A 10,217-nucleotide genomic window follows, 5' to 3' on the forward strand; every position below is an offset into this window, starting at 1 on the left:
AAGAAAGAATATACTTTACGTGTATATGATAGGTATACTTTACATGTATCAGATAAGCTGAAAGTAAAGAGGTAGAGAAAGATGCAATGTGACAATACAACTCAAAATAAAGGATACAAATAAAAACATATTAATTTCAGGCAAAGCAGACTTCAGAATGAGAAACATCATTAGGGATAAAACAGGGCATTACATAATGACAAAGAAATCTATTATCCAAAAAAACAAACAACCCTAAACATATATGTGACAAACATCACAGTGTCAAAATAAGTGAGGCAAACTGATAGCACTGAAAAAAGAGTTAAACAAATCCACTCTTATAGTTGGGAGATTTCAAAACCCCTTTTTTAGTAATTGATAGATCAAGCCGACAGAAAATCAGTAAGGATATAGAAGACTGGAACAACACTATCAATCAACTGCAATTAATTGACATTTATGGAATAGTCTTAGCTATTTGTCCAGCTGATTTGAAGATGTATGTCTACACAAAACCTGCAAAAGAATACTTATAACACCCTTATTCATAATTGCCCAAGCCCACAAGCAACCGAGATATATTTTGTGGGTATTGTGGATAAACAAGTTACGATACATCCATACAACAGAATATTATATGATGATAGCAGAAAATGAAACACCAGGCCATGCAAAGACATGAATGCATCTCAAATGCATATTGTTAAGTGAAAAGCCAGCCTGAAAAGAGTAAGTACTCTATCATTCAATTTATCTGACATTTTGGAAAAGCTAAAACTACAGAAACAATGAACAGATTTATGGTTTCCAAGGGCTTTGGTGGGGGGAAAGTTGACTAGGTTAAGCATAGGAGATTTTTTTAGGAGAGTGAAATAATTCTGTATGATATTAATGTTGGATACAAGACAGTATTTGTCTCTAAGTTTTATAGCACAGAATGAACCTTCAGGTGTGAAATTTTTATACATCATTTTAGAGGTTTGAGATCCTAGGATAGAATGTCTAATGTGAAAAGGATTATATTTGTATTATAATTGTATGAAAATTCCTCACTAAATAATGTAGAGAAAAAAGTATTTACCTAAGTAATTTTGGAAATAAATGTATTCTCTAAGACTAGGGGCATAATTAACTGTATATAAACGCTGTGTTTTAGTTGATATACTTCTTTACCATTGGAGTAAATGTTAATTGAAACAATTATAGACATATATTGGAATTGAACAACTAAGTAAATGGATGGCAAGTGGTGAGGGCTAAGTTTCTTGTTGGAGTGGGAGGATATAAATAAGCAAGGGATTCCATTTAACAATGGATTAGAATTGGAGACATCAACATAACATCAAGTTTAGTTTAATATAGATACTGATGGTTACTATAGAATTATTCATATGTATTTGCATATACATGGTTTAGTGTGCACACCTATATTCCCTTGCTTTCTTGGCTGAGAGATCCTAGTAGCAATGTCATCCCAATAGAAATGAAAACATCTAGTACACAGATCTTGCTTTCTAATATCCTCCTCCAATAAAAGGAACCAGAAATCTTGGAGTAATGGCTGATTTGAGGGTTCCAACAGCAAATATGCAAGATAAACTTGGAACATTTAGGGTGCCGGAAAGCAAGGAAAGACTCAAAAAATCCCAAACAAACCCCACAATGATGGAAATATGCCAACGGGACACAGGAGCTAACTGAAAGAACTCCTGGGAGCCCATTTGCACAACAATATATGAAGTAGTATTGATTTAAAACCAAAGTATAAAATAAATAACCATTAAGTCCATACTTACATTAATTAATTTATTGATAAATGGAAGAATAGATAAATCTCCCATGCCAAAGAGTTCCAAATAATTTGTGTGCATACTTCCCACTCAAGGAGATAGAACATAATCTCCAGTCCTTAAATGCGGAGCTCTTGTAGTGATTTCCTACAGAAGAGCACATGGAAAGGAATAAGACTAACTACAACAGAGAAACCCTAGACACACTACCTTAACCAGGTGATTAAGGTCAATATTAACAGTGACAACTCATGTTGATAGCATATACCCTTGATCAACTGTGATGAGAATGAGGATTTACTACAGTGATCTTCCTCCCTTAAATCCATAATGCCAGTCTAATTATAAGAAACACATCAGACAAACCAAAATTGAGAAATCCTACCAGATACCTGACCAGAATCAGATATCAACACAGCTAAGAGAAGGAGAGGCAGATACGATAACTAAATGTAACATGGTATTCTGGACAGGGTCCTAGAATAGTAAAAAGACACAGGTAAAAATCAAGGAAATCTGGATAATGTATGGATTTATTTAATAATGTGCCAATATTTGTTCATTAATTGTGACACAAAGACCACATACTGTCAGATACTAATAATAATAATAAAGGAAGCTGGGTATACAATGGGTGGGAACTCTAGTATCTTAAGGTTTTTCTGTAAATTAAAATTTATTTTAAAATTAGAAAGCTTATTTTTAAAAGGATAACAGTTTCCTGTTTGCTTATGGAGTCCACTAGTTGTTTTTTTTTTTCTGTCTCAAAATTAGAGATCAGCAGGTTTGAGGAGAAGAGAGAAAGCAACACACGCATTTTGAATTGACAGTGGACTGCAGGGAGCAACATAACAAGAAAAGGTACTTAACATCTAGCACCAAATATATATTTCTCATCTTTCTGCCAACTGTGTATCTTACAGAGTAGTTCACAATTAGGTCTTGAACAAACAGACCTAAGTTGTCATTGTAATAGAGTGTACTAATTGATATTCATAATGACAACTCTAAATGTATTAACATACCAAATTTTATTAGAATACTCTGTTTACTAAGTCAGTGGAGTATGTAATATGTTTAAAATTAATGGCTTTTTAAAATTTTAAAGGTATTGAAATTCACTTAACTAGAACACTTAAATCCCTAGTGATAGCAGGTAAATTATTTCCTAACTATATATCCTGAATTCCATAACAGCAATTAGATTGTATATAAATGATGTTTCCATTAGCAAATCTCCTAGGGATGAAGTTGGATTATATGAAAGTATATTCTCATTTGGCATTTTGGTGCAATATATTGTTTGATTCTTTTTTAAAAAAACATTTGATTCTTAATATTAAGCTGTCCTGTATTTCTGGATTAATAAATGAATTGATGTTCTTGCATAAATTAAAATGGTTTTCTATTGTCATTTTGCATGAATGATACTTTGTCTTTATATGGAAATATTATGTTAAAATGTTTTCTCCTTTAAGAAAACAATAACTTCTGGGGTGCCTGGGTGGCTCAGTCATTGGGCGTCTGCCTTCGGCTCAGGTCATGATCCCAGTGTCCCGGGATTGAGCCCCATATTGGGCTCCCTGCTCAGCAGGCAGCCTGCTTCTCCCTCTCCAGCTCCTATGTGCTTGTATTCCCTCTCTCACTATCTCTCTCTATCATAAATAAATAAAATCATAAAAAAAAAGAAAACAATAACTTCTGGGGCACCTGGGTGGGTCAGTGGGTTAAACCTCTGCCTACCGCTCAGGTCATGATCTCAGGGTCCTGGGATCAAGCCCTGCATTGGGCTCTCTGCTCAACAGAGATCCTGCCTCCCTCTCTGTCTGCTTGTGATCTCTCCTTCTCTGTGTCAAACAAATTAATAGAATCTTAAAAAAAAGAAAACAATAACTTCTGAGAATTTATGCCGCATGGCAAAGGAAAATCAAATTTTCCTCCACAAAGGAGATTTTTTTTTCCTCTTTCTTTGTAGAATGATATTAGTTGGAAGATATTTGTAGATACTTTCTTTTTTCATCCTGGAAATTTCAAAATGTCATTCATCAGTATTTTATTTTGTTAATTTATTAGTTTAGACTGTATTATAGGTAATCAAACTAAGTCTTTATAATCCAAATCAAGGGTGTAAAATGGGGGTAAATCAATACTCTTTCATATTCTCCTGGTCAGTTTCGTGATTCAATATTTGATGCATTTGCTACTTTGAATCAATCTGTTCTTTATTCTTATTTTGTGTGTTTTAATGAGGGTTATATTCAAGTGCTACTTATATGCTAATGAGTATTAATTTTGCATCACTTTGAATATCCACATTCATCTACTACTTCCCTTGTTACTCTAGAATTTTGTAGGAGACTGTCCAACTATCAAAGCCCTATCTTTAGATCTGTGTCCTTCATTATCAGTTCCTTTCAGCCTAGAAGCCATTAAACCTGGCTAATGCGTGATTTTTCTCAGCAGCTTTTGCATTTATTACATTTGTATGGAAAATACGGATTGGATTTCAGTTACCTCTCCTGTCCTAGTTTGAACCTTCTTACTGCTCTTTTACTGCCTACTTTTTATCTTTATCTAAGTGTGTGTGTGTGTGAAGCATTGTTTTAATTAGATTTAACTTTTATTTAAATTATGTCAGTTAAATATTTTATATGCTTCTTCATCTTTTCAATAAATGTCATGACAACTGAGTTATGTGTTATTGTAACATTCTTCCTTACTAATAACAGCACTTCTGTACTGTATAATGTCATCATTTGAAGCCATAATCACTAATGTGTCATTACAGATGATTATTTTCTAATTAGTTTTATTGAAAAATTAAATTTATTTTGATTAAAGTATCTTAATATTCAGTACTGGTTTTGATAACATGGACAATTTCTCAGTACTTTATCAATTTTTTTATAATTTTGAAATTTTTCAGAGGCTCAAAATTTCTTTTTTTAACCAGGAATTTCTTTTTTTTTTTTTTTTTAAGTTTATTTATTTATTTATTTAAGTAATCTCTACACTTAACATAGGGCTTGAACTAACAATCCTGATATCAAGAACCTCATGTTCTTCTGACTTTGCTGAAGATTTTTTTTATTTTTTTAACTTTTTAAAAAGATTTATTTATTTTGAGAGGAAGAGAGCTCAGCACACATGCACAAGCAATGTGGAGGGGCAGAGGGAAAGGAAGAGAGAGAATCTCAAACCAACTCCCCACTGAGTCTGGGGCTCGATCTCACAATCCTGAGATCATGACCTGAGCCAAAATCAAGAATCTGATGCTTGATTGAGCCACGCAGGCACCCCTCTCGAGATTTCTTTTTTAAAATCCTGGTCACCAGTTCAGTATATTGCTGCCTCAATACAGAAAAAAGTTTAGCTACAAATTTTAAAACAGAATAAAAATAAAACAAAATAATACAAACAAAAATAAGTAGCATTGTGATTTTTTTTATTAAATGTTTTATTTTTAACTCATGTTGAATATACAGAGCTCTTAAAATACTGGATTACATGAGTTTTTTTTTTTCAGTTCAGCACCGCCTCCTTCCCTCCTTCCTTCCTTCTTCTCCCTCTTCCTACTTTCCTTCCTTCTTCTCCCTTTTCCTTCTTTCCTTCCTTCTTTTCTTTTCTATTTTCTTTTCTATCTTTCTCTTTCATTTTCTTTTTTTCTTTCTATTATGTTATGTTAGTAACAATTTCTTTTTTTTTTTTTTTAAGATTTTATTTATGTGGGCCCTAAAAAGTGAAATTTTGGAATGCTTATCCTTTTACTCAAGGAGGTCCCAACCCCAGGCTTTAACTTTGATCAGCTTATATAGTATGAGGTCTCATTTGAAAAGTGTTTATGGCTAAAAAATTATGTCTATCCCATCAACCTCAAATTGGCAAATAGTGTAAAACAAATACTTGGAAAATATCTCAAGTGTTATTGGAAATATGACAGATCAGTCATTTAGCCTATGAATCACAACAGAGTTTACTTGTAAATAATATCTCTATGCTTCAGTAGAATACAATCACAAATGGGAAGATAAATAACCCATCACACTTGGCTCCGCGTGCATTCCATTAGAGCAAACACACTAGTTATTTCTACACTAAAAGAGGAAGTTGTGTAGCTTATCATATTTTACTTGAGAGCTTTGAAAATTTATATATGTTTGCAAGGATCCAGCACTTAGATTTACCCTTAGTTTTAAACCTGTGAGAACTTTATTGCCTTTTTAGTAACACTATTATGATTACAAGAGTCTCAGATCTACTCAACAGAGCCAAATTCCTTGTCTAGAATGCCTGATATTGAGAAGCTTTTCACTGTCTTTTCTTTCCCTCCCTCCTCCTCCCATTCCATTACCATTCTAAACAGGTGTCTGTACCCACTTAACTGGCTATTCCAGACCTATCTATTCTTTTATACTGAAGGATTTCTAGTCCTTGGATTCAAACTACCATGCCTTCCTAATTTTCCAGCTAGTCAAACTTCCTGCAATTCCTGGATCCAGAACTGCAAACCAACCAGCTACTGACATTTTCAATATGTTATTGAAGCCCTTCATTCTAAATAGTCTTCCAGCCTCTGTATCTTCTGACTGGTGTAATCCTGTTACTTATGACTTGCTGTAAACATGCAATTTTACTTTTGTACTCTGATAATACAATTAAGCACCCTATTTCCAATAATAGAATCATGAAAATGTTTACCATTAGGAGCAGCTGGGTACAATTGGAAACTTAGAAAATTAGAAACTGAGACAATGTAGTAACCTTGCCTTTTTATTTCTAGCCATATAAAAATCTTATCATAGTGGCAATACCCAAATTAATGCTTACAGTATAAAGTACTTGGGCTTTAATTGAATGGATTTATCTGTGTAGCCAACATAAGTTGTTTTTCTTTGTATCATTCTGTATTTTAGTGGCATTTCAGCTTTTCAATGTATAAAATATGCTGTTCTATGTGTAATTAATTTCTCTAGGGGATGTAAAATAAGGTCATTAAATTTATTTTATATTGATTATTGTACTTTTAGCTGATTAAGACTTAATGTGACCTTTTCATTTTAATTTAATACTGCTCAATTTTTAAAATAGAAATTGTCCATACTATTTTGAATTAAAAGAGTAAATGCAAAATCATAAAGGTTTTCTCACTTGTTATGTAATTTAAAAAAAGCAACTTTAAGACTAAACTGAAATTAACCAGTTGATTAAATTACAATCAAATACTGTTTATTCAAGTGTATTTTTCTTAAGTATGATTTTCTGGACTAAACTAATTCAAACTAGTGTATGTGCTAGTTTGGAATGTCATATCTGTGTGTGTATGTGTGTGTTCTCTCATGATAATCTATTATGATTAATTATAATTATAGATATTGGGAAAAGTATGCTATTGACATGAAAAATGATTAAATTAATTCATAGCTGTCAAAATAAAAATTATCAAACATATTAATATTTTGTGATGTCAAACATCCTTTTGAGATCTGATTGTAATACTTGAGATTAAATGCTCTAAGCCATCAATATTAACTATACCAGTTATCCACATATCAGTTTTTCTACCTATAAAATATAGATAATAATGTTATTTAACGTCTGATGTTATTGTGAAGATTAAATGAAATCATGTATTTAAAGTTTTAGGCACAGTGTATCTTATACAGTAAGTATTCAAATGTAACATAGTACTATTATTTTTACTATTAATACTATCAGCCCTTTGATAGAATTCCCGAGTCTGGAGACTCTATAATGATATATAAACCATAGGAAAAAAAGTGTTGCTATTCGATAAAATGCTTGGATCCCTGCACTACATACTTAGATCTCTATGCTTCATTGGTTCATTGACAGAAGGAGATCACATTTACATTTCTGTCCAAATGGTGGTACAGGAAACCTCCCACTTGTTAACAAGCATTCTAATATTTGCAGGTATCCCAATTCTACCTATTTCTATGAATCCCAGGTTTGTTCATATACTTTTTTTGAGAATTTATTTATTTATTTGACAGACAGACAGACACACACACACAGAGGGAGCACAGCCAGGGGGAGCTGCTGAGGGAGAGAGAGAGAAGCAGACTCCTCATTGAGTAGGGAGCCCAACATGGAACTCAGGACATGGGGCTCATAACCTGAGCTGAAGGCAGATGCTTAACTGACTGAGCCACCCAGGAACCCCACATATACTTTTAATAAATAATTCCTTACTTGTTTGAAGTGCCACTTAGAGTAACTCTAATTCGTCGTTTCAGACTAAACTACAGCTGTGGATCAATGGACAGCTCTTGCCTTTTATTTCCGTTGTCACTCCATTGTCTGTTATCTCAATACCCACTGAAAGTCCTGCTGTTCCTGGTAGAAGTGAATGATCTAGATGCTTGAATAAAGTGCCATACTGAAGGTTGAGGAAAGAAGTAGTCTTAAAAGTCTTCTTGCTCTCCCTGGCCCCATTCCCTTGCTAACCATCACTCTCATCTCTTTCTGCTGCTGCTGTTATGAATTTATCTTCTACCAGTTGGCAATCATTTCTCTCAATGTCACAATTTATGAAGGTTGAGCCATGGCAGTATTTCCTAGTTATAAAAGTCCTTGCATTCATACTCATGTGCCCATTTACTTAAAGAAAACTCATGGCCCCAGGATACCAGATTGGGTCTGGAACTAGCATCACTGTGTTTGGTGTTTGTATTAAATCTGACTTTCTGATAGAGACTTGTTGAAAATGAGTTTGGTCAAGCTTTACTTTATTATTATTATTTTCAGTATGGCCATTTTAAAGAGTGTATGTTTTCTTTTAGCTTGATTTCAACATGGGATAGGAGAGTAGCATCAGTTTTCTAAACCTCTTTTTACAAGACACCTGGGCAGCAACTATGTAAATATTTAGATACAAATACATATGAAGGCTATTAGCCAAGTCCATTGTTCAGCACCAAATTCATCGAGGGTGGGATATTGTTTTATAACACCTGCCAAATGTGCTTATGCCCAGGTAACATCTTAATAATACCCAGGTAATTTTCCTAATAAGATAAAGAGGATCAGTAGTTCTATGACTTTACTTTAAGCTGATCATTTTTATTGATGAAGCAAATATTAAAATAACTCTTTAATATCTTCAAATATTACATAGGGAAATTATTATTAGCAGAGACTTAGAAGGTGCACTGTGAATAGCTGATTCCCTGGTTTGTAAAACACAAAAATTATTCTGTATAAATAAAATTCTCAATTGTCCATGAAAAAAAAAATCAAATTTGTCTCCCAGCCTTTTCCTGGAAGGGACCAATTTTAATTTTATTAGCAAAATATATAACAGTAGTAGCACATAGGTGAATTAGTTTAACAATATAATTTCATTAAATATATATTCCATTAGGAGATGATTGACCTTCCCACACAATGAGAGAGATTAATTATTTAATTTTTCTATATAATTATATCCAGGGCAGTTTATACAATTTATTACATTTATCTATGCATAGAATATGTATATATTATACTATATATACTATAGTATAATATACTATATAATATACATATACTATATGTATATATATATACGTATATATATGTATATGTGTGTGTATATATATATATATATATATAACCTAAAAATTCTTCTTAGAACATGAAGGATGACTATGCTAGTGGAACTTAATCCCTTAGCAAATTTTATTTCAATTTTGGCAAGAGGATTTCAGAAGCTCACTATGAAGTAATTGGTTATTATAGAGTGGCTTTAAAAGAAAAACATTCTCCTTTTTCATTTGGATTTTAAACAGTTAATTTTGCAACTATTTTATTCGATATTTAGGACAATCTTATGAAATAGATGCAAGAAATCTCTGAATTTGAGAGTTTCCATTGAGAGCATCTGAAAAGAAAATAGCAACTTCAAGAATAGAAACTGAGTTTTGTGAATCTATGCTTTTGTTTGAGTATTGAACAGGTGTTCAAATAATAACAAAATCTGGGATACCTCCCCAAAGAAGAGATGCAGTTGGTAGATAAGCATATGAAAAGGCACTTAATATCATGTGATTAGGGAACTGCTAATTTGAAAAATGAAACACTACTACACACCCACCAGAATGGCCAAAATCTAAAACATTGGCAACAATAAATGCTGGCAAGGATGTGGAGCAACAGGAAATTGCATTCATTGCAAGTGGGAATGCAGAATGTTAATACCACTTTCAAAGACTGTTTGGCTGTTTCTCATAATGCTAAATATACTCTTGTCATATGATCCAGCAATCATGCTGCTAGACTTTTACTCAAAATCACTGAAATTCACAAAAACCTGCACATAAATGTTTATAGCAGCCTTATTCAAAATCGCCAAAACTTGGAAGCAACCAAGGTGTTTTTCAGTTGGTGAATGAATAAATAGACTGGTCTATTGGTATAGTGGAATATTATTTAGTAATGAAAAGA

The sequence above is a fragment of the Neovison vison genome, chromosome 3 (assembly GCF_020171115.1).
Source record: "Neovison vison isolate M4711 chromosome 3, ASM_NN_V1, whole genome shotgun sequence".
Lineage (NCBI taxonomy): Eukaryota > Metazoa > Chordata > Mammalia > Carnivora > Mustelidae > Neogale > Neogale vison.